Source organism: Belonocnema kinseyi, chromosome 2, assembly GCF_010883055.1.
Source record: "Belonocnema kinseyi isolate 2016_QV_RU_SX_M_011 chromosome 2, B_treatae_v1, whole genome shotgun sequence".
Lineage (NCBI taxonomy): Eukaryota > Metazoa > Arthropoda > Insecta > Hymenoptera > Cynipidae > Belonocnema > Belonocnema kinseyi.
In genome coordinates, this window is record NC_046658.1 from 173852943 (window position 1) to 173868488 (window position 15546).

Sequence of the window (15546 nt, forward strand, 5' to 3'; positions counted from 1 at the left end):
CAAATATGATTTTTTATGTAAAAGATAATTAAAGCCTTGGCAGAGATAAAATTTTCCACTGTAAGAGAGAAGATATTTTCCCAAGGATTTTCTGTTTAAGGTTGTAGTATATAATTTCGATTCTAAAATCTAAAAATTTTTTAATTTCGGATCCAAATGGAGAAGAGAAAAATTTCCTATAATTACGACCCTTAAATCTTTTAGAGCCAATTTTATATTTTTTTTGTCAATTTTTAATATTTTTAGTTCACCACATTGGAGCCAATTTTTTGTTTATTATTTTTTTTTATTTCGACTTCGGATTCGGAATCAGCCGTTAATTTCATTAAATGAAAAATTATCACTTGCCCTTAATTCTTTAATAACGAGCACGATGAGCCTCCAGCAGCTTCAACTGAAAGATCCTTGATGTTAGATAATATTTATTGGATACCGTTTTATGCTGCCATAAAAGAACTTTTAAAACAAGCAAATCTTTATCTAAAATAGATTTTTTTCTTTAAAATTAAAAGTTTTTATTTGACATTTTTTTACTTTCAGAATCATGCCAGTATTATCCAATTACAACCTGCAATTAGTCGATGATTAAAAAAATGTTTTAACAACTTTTTCTGCAATTAATAATAATTTTTGACTTAGCTTTCGAGTGAAAAGAAGCCCAGTACATTTTTAATTCATAATTTAAGAAATAAGGAAAAAATAGTCCTCGGAGAAAATTTGGTAGAGAAAAGTCCCTTAATTTAACTTTTTAATAACCATTTGTACTAAAGTAATTTCTAAATTAAACAGTTATAATTTCACACGAAAATTGTAGAATTCTTTTTACTCTATAATTAATTTTGGACGATCCCTGTTTGAAAAAAGTTTTTTTTTTCAAAATTTTTTCGTGAATAATTGAAATTCTTAATTTTGGAAAAAGCGCTTACATGATTATTATATTTGTTCTGACAAAATTTGCGCCTACTATGATTGTGAGGATTTGCAGCAGATTTCAAGAGATTTTAGTCCAATTAAAAAAATTACAAAGAATGTTCTGCTATTTTAAGCGATTAATATCAAATTTTAGAGTTCAAAAATTTGTGATCGAGAGCGTTCCAATTCGAATAGATGAAAATTAAAATAATTTTTAAATTATAGTATTTACAAAATACATATATGTGAAATGCTAAAATTATCATTTGAATAATAATTCAAATTTCAGAGTGATATTGAAAAGAAAATATTAAAATGTGTAGGTATAAGTTAGAATTTTAACTGTTAGAAATTAAACTTTTGAAAATAAAATATGTTTTTAAGCATAAAAATAAAATTTTTTAAAATAAACTATTTTAAATTCCGTGCTTCAACTTTTTTGAAATTTCATTTCTAAACATTTTTTGTAATATTGAGAATGAAATTAAAAAATCTAAAATTGTATAGCTTCTGGTTCAAATAGTTTTGAATATTATAATAATAAAAAATTGAATTATGATATAGGAATAATAATTCATAATGATTTAACAAGGATTTCATGGATTATAATTAATTTTAGAAGACGTAGAGGTACTTAGAGAAATTTTAAATTAATTTTTATTTTTAATATTAGTGATTTCAAAAGACTTTAAGGGGTTTTAAGAGATTTTGAGAAACTCCAAAGTATGTTAAAAGATTTTAAGGATTGTCTCTTAATATTTCTGATTATTAATGAGAAATTTAAGTGTATTTCATGTTATTTTGAAATATTGTCAATTAATTATGACCAATTATTAAAATATGTTCAGTTTTTTGAAGTTTTGGAAATTACTTAAATCGTTAGTACCTGTTTTTTACTAATTGTTACTAATAGTTACTAATTTTTTTAAAAAATCAAGTCCTTTTTAGTATATAATTTATTTGAACGGTGCAAATTGGAATGTGAAATTGAACCATAGAAAAATTTACCTTTTATGATTTATAGGAAATTTTCTCCCTATTGGATTCTCTTGAGTTTAATGGATCAATTGCACCAATTGCGATTATCTTATGAACTGATCGTGCAGCTGATTATTGCAATGCAGTGCGAACTATTTGAATCATTCGTAAACGCTCAAAGTTTAATACGATTGACTTTTTTATTACATTAAATTTGTCACGCTCCTGGGTAACCTTGTTTAGTTGATCCCTAATTGCAGAACTTTATTCTTTATTTTCGAAACCGGTTTAACTCTAATTCATTGGCGATTACATAATTGCATATTTCCACATTTTTTATACATTTATAGTGCAACTTAAAAACATGACATCAACTTGATTCATTTGCTACTTACTTTACCTCCAGGAATTTACAAAGAAAAAAACTCATGGTAAAAATAGTAATAATAATTAAAAATAACAAATAAATAATTTTTGCATTCTAAAGAAACTTATATGGCGTCTGTATAACAAAATACTGTTTTATTTCAAATGTTAAAGAAAAAAACATTTCACAAAAAAAAAATGAAAACAATTTTTGGATTTTGTTTCTGCCGGAATACGCTATATTTTATTTTTTTAGAATCAAATTTCTTTTTTTTTATTTTTTCTGAAAAATTATTATAAATAATGGCAGAAATAATATAAAATAATGATAATAGTATGATATAGAAATTTCAAAAAACTATTTATTTTTAAAGTTTTTTAAATACTTAAATTCGGGCAGAAATTACATTCTGAAAATTTAGAACAAAAAAATAACTATTATCAGTTTATTTTTAAACTTATATAAGCATAATTTTTATATGATTCTTGAGAAAATTAAAAAATATTTTTGAATATTTGAAAAGTGTCGAAACAATATCTTGAATATTAAAAAAGAACACTTTTTAATCTGATAGAATTTCACAAAATATTAGGAAAAATTCGAGACTTTTTAAAAAATATTTAACGCTTTTAAAAGTTTGGGAAAAATCAAGAAATATTTGAGAACTTTTTGGAAATGTTTCCAAATTCTTAAATATTTGTATTCCATTTAACTAGTCTTAAATCCCTAAAAATATTTTTAACTGCATCGAATTTCTTTTAAAGTTAACGAATAATTCAAAATGAAAGAAAGTGTCTACTGATCTTCTAAAATTATCAAGGAGTTTTAAGAAAATTTTCTTTATTTTCTTTAAAACTTTTGAAATTCTTTAGAAAGGTTCTAGATTTTTTTAATCTGTAGAAATCTACATTTTTAAACAAAACTTCCAAGGTTTGAATTCTATTTCAATCTCTTTAATTCTTCTGAATACTTCTCGAATTCACTTAATTTTTTGCTTCATATTGCAATCATAACAAATTAAAATATCCTGGTTCAAAAACTTCTACGCTTTTTTTCGAAATTTTAGAACAGCGTTTAAAGTGTTTAAAACCCTTTTTTAAATTTTCTGTTAAAGTTCACTTTTCAAAATAAATATTCTTGAAAAAGTTTCACATAAACCTTAATTGAAGTTATGTTTTAAATCATGTCATACCTTCTAAACATTCTAATCTTTGCAATTTATAACAATTTTTTCTGACTTTTTGTTAATTCTGAAAAATTAAGAAAAGTTCTCTAACGCCTTTTGAATTCTTCTTCGACAATTTCAGAAATCTGTTAAAACGTTTTACATATTTTTAAATAAGCCGTCAAAATTAATATTCGCAAATAAAAAATCATTTTAATTTTTCCTGGGAACCTAAAAAATATTATTTAATTTGGGAAAATTACAAAATTTTACTTTCAAATCTTCTACACTCCTTTTAAAAATTTAAGGAAGTATTAGAATTCATCAGAACAAAATTATAAAAATATTTCCCATTACTTTTAACAATATTTTTTTTATTACTTTGACACCCTTAAAATTTCAGTCAGCCGAAATATTTTTTAAATCCTGAAAAATTAAAAAAATTGTCTTAGATTCTTTTGTATTTTTTTCCCGCACATATTGAAATCTTAACAATTTAAAATTATTTCTTAAATAAAACTTCAACAACTGAAAATTTTCCCAGAAATCTTAAAAAATTTTAATTTCCCCAAATCGTTTATAATTATTGAAAAGTTTTTAATTTTTTTTTTAATTCTAAAAAATAGGTTTATGTGCATATTTTTTAATATATTTTAGAAAATTTAAGAAACGTTAGAAATTATAGTATGGTAGAGAAATGACATGAACATAATTATTTCCCATCATTAAATAATCTTTAGCAATTTAAATTATCTCTTCTATATCCATATAATATTTAGAAAAATTTAGAAAATAATTTTACGATGATGTAAAATTATTTATTCATAAATTTAGATGTAGAGAGTTGATGGTGCAGAAAATTCATAAATCAAACATGTGACTTAATCTGGTGAATGATACCTCCCCCCCCCCCCCCCCCCCCCCTACATAATATACCCTGACAAAAAACGACCTCCCCCACGACTTTTTAAAAATATTTCGTAATAGGTGGACACTCCCTAATATAAGTCACAGTAGAATCAGTCCTCCTGAGTCAGACATGTCTGGTTTAATTATTATTATGAAGCTCAGTTAATGAAGAATGATATAAAATTAATTCTTATTCTTTCTTAAAGTTAAGGAAAAGGAAAAGAGTATTCTTGAAATTCAAAACAAAATAGAAAATTTGAATTGTTTAAAAAGCGGTGGTAGATACGCAAAAATTGACTTATGCCTTGACTGACTTTTACTTCGACCTAAAACAGTAAGCAGATTTTCAAAATGTAAAGAAAAAAGTGAATTATTACGAAAACGGTTAGAAATATTTAAAAACTAATAAAATTTTAAGAATTAAAAGAAGGAGATTGTTTCGACCTACTTGAATCAACCCAGTAAGAACATTTTTTAATAAATAAAGGATTTTTTTATATTCATTTTGAAAATGACAAGGGGTACAAGAAATCTGAGAATATTTTTAGGGTTTTCTGAAAGGGGGTGTTCCTCAGCTACCCCGACCTAAAATAGTTAACAGATTTTCAGAATTTAATTGTTTATAACTTACATATTAAATTCCAAATCAATGTTATATTGTTTCGAGTTTGCCTAAAATTTTTAACTTCTTGTGTACTTTTTATTTATGTAAGTGAAATAATAACTAATGCAATTTAAGTAAAATAATTATTTAAATAACTTGTTATGAATTATAACTATCTTCTTTTAGAATAATTCTATGAAGTTGTGAGTTTTTATGAAACTTTGAATTTTCCTTTCACATTGTAGTTAGCAATGAATAATAAATAATAATATTTTGTTTAAAAAGTCTTTCAGTAACTACTCCGACAAAACTTTAATCGTATTTAACGTCCAATACTCAAGTTAATGCATAGACTTCCTTGAAATAATTAGAATAATATAACGAGAAAATTTTGACCGCCGCCATAAAAAATTTTTTTAAAAAAAAAAAATTTTGTTCTTTAATTTGTGGACAAAATTAAAAAAGAGGAAAGATAAATGAGAAGGCAACGAACAAAATTCGTTTCAGCATTATTCATAGAGAATATTATTGAAAATGATAATAAATTATTAAGAAAATTATGATTCCTAACTACAATTAAATATTGACTTATTTAATTTGAAAAAAGACACAAAATGATGAATTTAACAAAAATTGGAACTTTCTAGCGTTATTTTAAAACAGTATTATTATGAAGAATTAATTGTTTAGACAATTGTGTTTGTTCAATGTTTTTAGTTTTAACCTGCGCTGTGTGAAAAGTAGATAGAAAGTTGCATATTTCGGAAGAAATGGAAACTTTTTTGAATTATTTGAATGTAATATTATTCAAAGTAAGAATAAATTTAATGGTCAATTATTTAGGTTAAGTTTAATAGAATATTATCTTACTCTGAGTAAAAATTGATGCAGTTTGAATGAATTTAGAAAAAGCTACAAGTAGCTAGCTTTAGTATAAAAAAAGATATTTATAATCAATAACCATTTATTTAAATAAATATATTCGTTAACTTGCATATATTTTATATTGTATTATAAGCTAAAATTGGACAAAAAGATTATTATTTAAGAAAAAACTGCATCTTTCTAGCATTATTCATTAAAAATATTTTTAAAATAATAATGAATTGTTTAAACAAATTTGTTTGTTTAATTGATCCAATAATTACCTAACTTTTATTGAAAAATGTATCAGAAGTAAAAAACTTTTTAAAAAACCGCAACTTTCTAGCATTATTAATAGAGAATATTATTAAAAATGATAATTAATTTGTTTAGACAATCATGTTTGTTAACATAAAAAATTATCATTACCTGATTCTTATTAAAAAATTAACCAAATGTTGAAAACTTTTTTAAAAACCGCAACTTTCTAGCATTATTCATTAAGAATTTTATTTTAAAAAATAATAAATTGTTCAAGCAATAGCGTTTTTTTGAATTGAATTAAAAATTATTTCACCCTAAATGGGCAAGTTGATTAGATGTGAAAAATTTCCGAAAAAATGAAATTTTCCAGCATAACGATAGAAGAGGCTAGTAATAAACAATAACAATTTGTTTAAATAAACATATTTGTTAGCTAGGAATCATTTTGTCTTTGTCAAAAGTTGAAAAAAGACGAATATTTAAGAAAAAGCCACAACTTTCTAGCATTATTCAAAGAAAATATTATTAAAAATAATAAATAATTGTTTCAACAATCATGCTTCTTAATTTGAGTTAATTTCTGTTGACAGTGCCTTTTTCTAATTCTGCAGAAAATTTTATTCATTCATAAAATGCAACAATTGTTTTAAAACCATGAGAATGAAATAATCCAATAATAATAATAATAATTAAATATATAAATATAAATAAATGGATAATAATACATAAATAATTAAATAATTATGAATGACATAATAATGATAAATAATGTCAGTTAAATAAATTATGAAATATGGGCGGTAAAGATAATAAGACACTAACCTAAACAAATGACAAATTATTATCATAATTGAAATCATTTATGCAGAGTTAATTGCTGTTCACAATCTCTATTTTTACTTGTGCGGACACTTTTATGAGTTAATAAAATTTAACTATTGTTATAAAACCATGATAACATAATGATCTAATAATAATAATAATAATAATGATAAATATATTGTTATACGCATTTGAATATTGTGTCAACATGATTTGTTTCTCTAACTACAACATTAATTTTATTACTTTAGTCTCGTCGACGTTCATCAATTAGTTTTTATTGTTAATTACTTTTGGGTATATTGGCTTATTTTCCCCCCTTATATGGTTAAAATTTAAAAAGCCTGAAATATTAGGTACCTGGAAAATAAGAAGATTGTTTTTGGTACAATAATTTTCCTTTGTATTAAAATAGTTAAATTAAAGTAATAATAAAAAGAATTTAATATAAGAAAATTTCAACTTGTAACGTTTTCGTGATTACCTTCTTTTTCCATTTTAGTCGAGGCGCAGACTTACCCACCTCATTGCATTTTGGAGCAAAATTTTTGCCACCGAAAATTATAATTGAGAAAATTCTGAAAAAGTTGAATGCCAAAAAATCTCCGGCCTTCAATAGGTTCCAATTTATGGTCTTTCAAAGAACACGGATTTTTTTCAAAAATGAGGTGAAAACCCTTAATTCTGAAGTTTGTATCCGTACTTTGGAACCTGTTAAATTTACAGAAAAATGTTTAAAATTTGAATTAAAGAAGACGATATTTTTAGTGATTCTAAAAAAACTCCAATGGTCTAGCCCCAACAGGTCATAATTCATGCCCTCCCAAAGTTGACCACTTTTGACCTATTTTTCAGGGCAAATAACTCTTGTTCAGTTTTTTCCAAATACTTTGCTTCTCGGAGAAGATGCGTGACTGGTGTAAATAAAAAAGTTGTAGCGCAGGATATTATGCGTAAAACTAAAACAAAATACAATCTTCTAGTCTTAATTGGTCAAGAGTTATGACTCTTCAAAGAAACTCTTCAGAAAAATTGTGCAAAAATAATGTAAAGAAGACTGAATTTTGCTTATATTAAAAAAATTAAATGTTTTGGCCTATATAGGTTACGAGTTATGAGCGTGAAACTTTGATCCTTTCCACTCGGAAGACTCTGTAGATACTGGAAAATGTGTTGCATCCATATTTAAGCATGATAAACACATTTTATTCTTTTTCTTTTTGTTAAAAAGGAATTAATTATTCAAACATTTTTTAAATAATACGAATATGTTATGTATTTACTTTGTGAAAATGACTTCCAGAACATCTGGGATCGAAATTTAATTTTTTTAAATGCAAATACTGGTTTTACATTCTTCATTTATTATTTACGTGTAGAAATTCAAATGGGGAACTAGTCTGGTTCCCGACCATTCGACCTCGCTTAAAGTCGGGGGCTATCCGGGTCATCCGACTTGCCCCCGCTCCGTCACGGTAGATTTGTCGGAGCTTAAATTTACCAAAGAGTTAATGAGGAACATATCCTATGCTTAAAAATGCATAAATTTATATAACAAAAATTCCCCAAAATTTGTGGAAGATTAATTTAAAAAAAAAAACTTCAGCTGGAATGTAGCAATGGAAGAGCTTCGTTCTGAAGGAACCACCATCTTGGGCACGTTAGTCTCTGTTCCAGGTAATTATGGTTCGTTACGTGTAACTGCTATCTTAAACACTCGACGCGTCATTTCTGTTGCGCGAAAGGCGGCACGTCGCGCCCTTGCGGAATTTCTTTAAAGCTACCAGTCCAGAAACGCAACACTCAAATGAAGGTGGTGACGAAATCTGAATTGTACCGAGCTTAATAGTTTACTACTAGGATCCTGATTTTCACTGATTAATCAAAAACGTTTTCTCTGTCCAATTTCAACTACATGAAGGATTAGACTTTATTTATATATGGCAAACCTTTCAGATCAATTTAAAAATAAGAATCTGTATAAATTTAGAGTCTTATGACTTTCGGAAAACTTTTCACTTACATCTATATGTATCTTTTCCAATATGGATTTTCTTAAAATTTCATACCAAGGTATTTATAAATTTTCCTAGAAATTCGCAATTTTCTAAAAAATACTACAAAAAATAAGATAACGTCTTTTTGAAGATTTTGGTCGTTGTTTTTATAAAAAGTTGATTTTCGCACAAAATTATTTACTTAATAATTATTTATTAAGCATATTTGAGATGAATTTAACTTTAGAATTAAAAAAAATAATTAGTGAGCAAAAAGGCCCGACTAGCCCTTGACCAACCACCGACCAGGCCCCGACTGAAATTTTGACAACAAAAAGCCCAACTAGTCCCCGATTAGTCCCCGACTGGGTACTTTGTCAAAATTAATAACCCGACTAGCCCCCAATTAGTGCCCGACTTGTAATAGGGCCAAATGGGATTATTTCCACACGGGGTTATAAAAACGATTAGTTTTATAACACTGTATTATTTTATATTAAGATTGCCAAAAATTGCTTAACTAATCATCGCAGAGGAAACCATCATTGTCAATTTTTGGTAATATAAGAACTTGTAAATAAATGAATTACCTAGTAATTTAAGTGACAATGTTTCATGGTCATAACTCGTGACCTATATATGAGCTTTTACATTTATTTTTTTTATTTTACGCAAAATTTAGTCTTCTATAATTTATTCTCCTAAAGGTTTTTTTACTATATGTAGGAATCTAGTAGTTTTCAAGAGACTCTTTTGGCCACAAAGTGGCCAAAAGTGGCTATAAAAAAGTGGCTATAACTTATGACCTGTTGGGGCTAAATCATTGGATTTTTTTTTAGAATTACTCGAAATTGTATCTATGTTACTCAAAGTTTGAAACATTTTCTCGTGAATGTAACGGATTCCAAAGTAAAGATATAAACTTCAGAATTGGGTTTCTTCGCCTCTTTTTAAAAAAAATCCGGGTTTTCTGCTGGACCATAACTTGGTACCTAATGAAGATAAAAGTTATTTATGGCCATCAACTTTTTCAAAATTTTCTCTAGTTTAATTTTTGCTATAAACATTTTGCTTAAAAATGCAATGAAGTGGGTCAGTCTGGAGGAAAATGAATAATATTTTTACCGAAATAACAATCTACTTGGTACGCAAAATTTATTAGAATAATTTTCATAAATTCAATTAACTTATGTAAGTCATTATGAATAACTTTTTAAAAATATGACATAATCGTTTTTTACAGCTTTTTATGTTGTAATCTGGATAAATAATTATTAGCCAACTCTGTGAAAAATTGCATTTCCTATAGTGTAAAACGTTTTTAATAAATTTAAATTTCAGCAATGGGATTTTATATTAAAAAAAAATTATAGATATAAAGTAGAAATAATTTGAATGATATCTTAAAAATCTTCTAAAATGCCTTTAATTTATTGAAATCTGTTGACTGTTCAATTATTTATATTGTTTACCAAAATTTTTCATATTCTTCTCTTTTTCTAGTATTTAAGATAATGGATACTATATGAAATACAAAAATGTTGTATTATTATTAAATTCATATTTCAATTTAAAAATTATGAGACAACAAAATTAATTTTTATAAATGTTTTATTTAAATATGTTAAGTTTATAAATAGCATAAGTAATTTGAATAAATTATATTTTAATTTTCATATTTTATGCCACGAGAATCAAATATAATTGTTTAAATTTTTCATTTATAAAATATCGTAATGTAATACTAAGATTGTTTTAAATAAAGAATAAAAAAAAATTATGCAGCAAGAGTCTTTTTTAGAAACAGAATTTTAATACATAGTAGTATGCACATTTCGAGTTTATAATTATTCCTTATATAAGTTGTCCTTCAAGAGTTATGACACAGATGACGTTTTTCATAAAAATTTTTAACTTTGAGTCTAACCTCTCTGCTGGATTCATCAGTAATTAAGGTGTCTTGCACGCGATTCGGTTGCATAATCCCAATAGAACTAGCCTGTAATTAAATGTAGCCAAGTTGTAACAGTCTCTTAGGTTATTTAAAAATTAATTATTTACAAAACAATCTTAATTTAATCGTACACCCTCTACAAAAATTAGCGTAGCCTAAAATTACATTAAAAACAGTTCAATTCTCAAACAAACAAAAAATTTCTACTAAATGATTGATCTTTCAATCAGGATACAAATTTTGCGACGAAATAGTTTAAGTTCCAAAGAAACAAACAGTTTTTTTATGAGACTTAAATTTTTTAAATACAAACAGTTTAAGCCAAATCTTCAAAATTTTGGATTTTCAAAACAAAAATATTATTTTTTAACAAAAACGTTAATTTTATTACGAATAGTTAAATTTTTACAATAAAAGTGTGAGTTTTCCCCTAAATATTTCAGCTCTATGTATTCAGTTCGGATTCAAGCGAAAAAAGGACAAAAGGGAGAAAAAGGTTATGCTTCTTGAAAAATGGGAAAAAAGAGACATTCTTTTTAAAAAATGAGATTTTCTTTCTTTCTTTCACAAAATTCGAAAATTTTGTTGAAATTTATCATCAGGGAAGGAATTAAATTGTACCAAAGTTTGTAGTATGACTGCCTCCCCGCCCCCCACAATAAGTGCGCTATTATTGTATTTTTATGTGCAAAATTTTACAAATAAAATATAAAATTAAGTAGAAATACAACTTTTTTGTATTTCATGTAGTGTATTTTATCCAAAATAATGGACTATTAAAAAAAGGACTATGTTTTTCAAAAATGTACCTAGACAATAGAACCGTCGCATCTTTTTAAAATACCAATATCTACCAAAATACCCTAACATAGACTAATGTTGTGTTAAATTATTAATTTAGTTTTTTTAAATCTCATGCTTTTTAATAAAAATTGCAATTTTAGACGAAACAGACTTACATTACACAGAGAAAGTTGTTTGCGAACATAAATATTGTTTTGAAACGAAATTTTCCGTTTTGTAAAAAAGTATAATTTCCAGTGAAAAAATTTCAATAAAATAAAATTGTTTGAAGATTATAAATTCTCTTGAAATAGATAGCCATCTCCGTTTAAAAACACGATCAACAAAATTCAAAATTCAAAATTAATTCTTTTAGGAAATTCCACTATTTGAATAAAAATGTAACTTTTTTGTTGAAAATTCGCCCCTTTTGGTTGAAAACTTAACTACTAGTTTGAAAAACAATTTTTTTTATAAATTGGATTGAAAACTTCTCTTTTTGTATTAAAAATAACCTTTTTCCTTGAAAATGAATTGTATTCCAAATTAAAATCTTCTTTAAATTTCACCTACATTATTGTTATTTCAAACAATTTATTTTTCTATTTTCTACCAAAATCATCGAATTTTTCTTGTTTTGAGGCCACTTTTAACTAATAAATCTTAAAACACTTTTGCAATCATTTAAATTAAACATTTTATCTTAAAGTTTCAACATTTTCAAAATTTATATAATACAGAAATACGTGTTAAGTGCTTTTAATTATGAACACTTAAGAAGTAATAGAAACAAATTTTAATTTTTGACGAAGAGAAGCACCCTAGATAAAGTTTTAATTGCTCGAAATAAGTATTTTTTTAAGTTTCTAGAAAATAATTTTTGATAAGGTACTTTTTTTCTTTTTAATCCTAAAAAGTGCTGCTGAAACTTAAAAACTCCAATCATTGACAAAACTACGCTGTAAGAAAAGTTTTTAAATCAAAATTGTTTGTAGAAAAAAGGTGAACATATTCTGTAGAAACTTTTTTATATAAGTTAAAAATTTTTCCTTTTAATCATAAAAAATGCTATTAGAAATGCAAAATTCAATTGTTAGGAAAAACTATGAATGATACCAAAAAAATAAGAATAATAAAATAATTGCACATCGAAAAAAGGTTTACAAATTGTTTTCCAATAATAGTTTGATAGACATTTTTTGATAAACAACACAAAATTCGAAAAAATATCAATAGACAAAAGTTGTTCACCAAGAAAAGATAAAAAATTTATTAATTATTTTGAACGGAGTGCGTTGTTTTGGCTTTAATTGTAAAAAAATAACATTACAAAAATTAACGTATCTGGAAAAAAAGATTAAAAAAATGAATAGACAAAAATTGCTCGCCAAAATAATATCGAAATATCTGTTATAAATTTGCTTTTTAAGGACGCTTATTTTTAATTGTAATCGTAAAAAGAAAATTAAATTTAAAAATAATTTTTTTAGAAAAACGGTACAAACAGAAGAATTGTGATAATAATTATAAATTTATTGAAATTATACAGATTTCAGGATGGCTGCCAATAAAGATTATCTTTCATTCTGGAAGAAATATTGAACTTATGATAAAAAAAATGTTTATACATAATACTATAATGTAGTTGAAAATAACAAAAAACAACATGCGTATTTCAGAAAAAAATTTTATCGAGCGCGAAGCACGAGATGCGTTCTAAAAATGCATTCTTCAAATGAAAAGGAGCTTTAACAAAAGAGAATTCACAATGATCAAATAACAATCGTCGATAGTTTGAACTTTGATTTTCAAAGGCCAATGCGCAAATTAAATGCATTATCGGCTTAAAATAAAGTGCAAAATTATTATTATAAAAAATTAATTAATAATCTCCGTTTATGATTGCTAAACGAGTCACATAGGCAAGTTCATTAATATCTTCAATATTGAGAATCAATTCCCGCTTCAAGTGCATATTTATTAGTTTATTTTTCCGTAAGTTTTGCTTGTCTGTTTTTGCAATAAAAACATCAAAAGAATATTTTATATAGAACTCAGATATTACGTGTTTGATTTCTCTATTTGATTTATTGTGGCATGCAAATCCATTAATCTCTAATTTACGAACAGAAATACAATTTTAAATCCGAAACGCTTCTGCAATAAATTTTAAGTTTCACCAATTTTTCTCGGATTCATTGATCGATAAATGTCACTGAATCAGTTCACACGATTCGTACGATGAAAGTTGGATTTAATCATATCCGCTAATTAGCTTTTATCTGGAAATCTCGCCAGCATACTAATTTCACTATAATTTTGTCCTTCACAGAGAAAAAAAGTTGATTTTTCCCTTTCTTTTTTTTTTATTAATTTTTTCCCGTGTTTTCAAAAAAATTTCTTCTTTTTAATATTTTCTCGCTGAAAATCCCAGTCAACTAATTGCATTAAATAATAAATCCTAAAAAAATTTTGTTCGACAGTTCTTTTCTATTTATTTATAAGTCTACTATTATAGTTTTTGTTGAAAACTTATCATTTTGGTTTAAAATGTAATTATTTGGTGAAAAATTTACTTATTTTCAAGAAAATTTAACAATTTTTTGATAAAGTTATCACTTTTGGTATCAAAGTCAACAGTTTTCTTAAACAATGATCTCTTTCGATATGAATATGTTAAAAATTAGTATTTTTTGTTTTAAATTCAATTGTTTTTCAACGGAAATAAAAATATTTTTTTATTGAATGATCAATTCGCACATTTTTCGTTGAGAATTCATGTTTTTAGGTTGTACATTCATCCTTTAAGTTGAAAATTAAGTCGTGAACCTCTTTCGCTTCCAAATTTTATTGTTTATTGGTAAATTAAACTATTTTGTTAAAAATTTAATGCTTTGGTTTATAATAAAACTGTTTTGTTGAAAAATCGTATTTGCGGGCATTATTTGGTTAACAATTTTATTATTTTCTTGTAAATTAAACAATTTTTGTTAGAAGCCATCACTTTCGGTTTGAAATTCAACTGTTTCGTTAAAAAACTCCCCTTTCCAGATATTTTTTTTTTTGCAAAATATTTTTTTTCAATATCAACAGCTTTTGAATAAAAATTATTAGTTTTTTTTTTCTTTTAATATTTAATTTTAGATTTTTCGTTTCGAATTCGTCTTTCCTGTTTGATAATTCTACTACTTTGTCATGAAATTTTTAAAATTAAGTGGAAAAGTTGAATTATTTTCTTAAAAAATGAAAAATTTTATTAAAAAATCATGCTTTTTGCTTTGAAATTCAACTTTTTTGTTTAATGAACGCATGTGTCGGAATTATTTTGTTTAAAATTTGAACTTTTTTGTTTATATTCAATTGTTTCTGACAAAAATATCTTTCGATTGACATATCAATTTTTACATTTGTGTTGAGAATTTATCTTGTTTGGTTACACATTATTCATTTAAGTTAAAAATTTATTCGAGGATATTTCTTGTTTCCAAATTTCGTTATGTTATGGAAAATTGTATTATTTTTCTTTAAAAAAACTACGTTTTCTACTGTTTTCTCGAAAAATCGTCTTTATGGGCATTATTTGGTTAACAATTGTATAATTTTCCTGAAAATTAAACCAGTTTTCTTAGATTATCACTTTTGGATTGAAATTCAACTATTTCATTAAATAAATCGTCTTTCTGGGTATTATTTTGTTTCAAATCGTCTTTTTTATTCAAAATCAACAGATTTTGATTAAAAATTATTTTTTTTTTCATATTAAAAGTCAATTTTTTGGTTGAAAAAACGTCTTTCTAGATACTATTTTGTTAACAAATCGTATTGTTTGCCACTCAACTGCTTTTGACTTAAATTAAATATTTTGTTTGTTTTTAAAACAACAGCTCTTAAATTTTTTATTAAGAATTAATCTTTTTCGTTCAAAAA

At 25.1% G+C, this 15546-nt stretch overlaps 2 protein-coding genes across 2 annotated transcripts in view; one reads left to right on the top strand and one right to left on the bottom strand.

The window, feature by feature from the left end:
* Positions 1–2038, bottom strand: part of LOC117168249 — a 46125-nt gene extending 44087 nt beyond the window's left edge. The window contains exon 1 of the mRNA XM_033353750.1: positions 1921–2038. The gene's annotated coding sequence lies outside the window, so the exon portion shown is untranslated. The remainder of the gene's footprint in view (positions 1–1920) is intronic.
* The window catches only part of LOC117168250 (basement membrane-specific heparan sulfate proteoglycan core protein-like), a 1113250-nt gene that overhangs the window by 197614 nt on the left and 900090 nt on the right, over positions 1–15546 (top strand). The window lies entirely within an intron of this gene.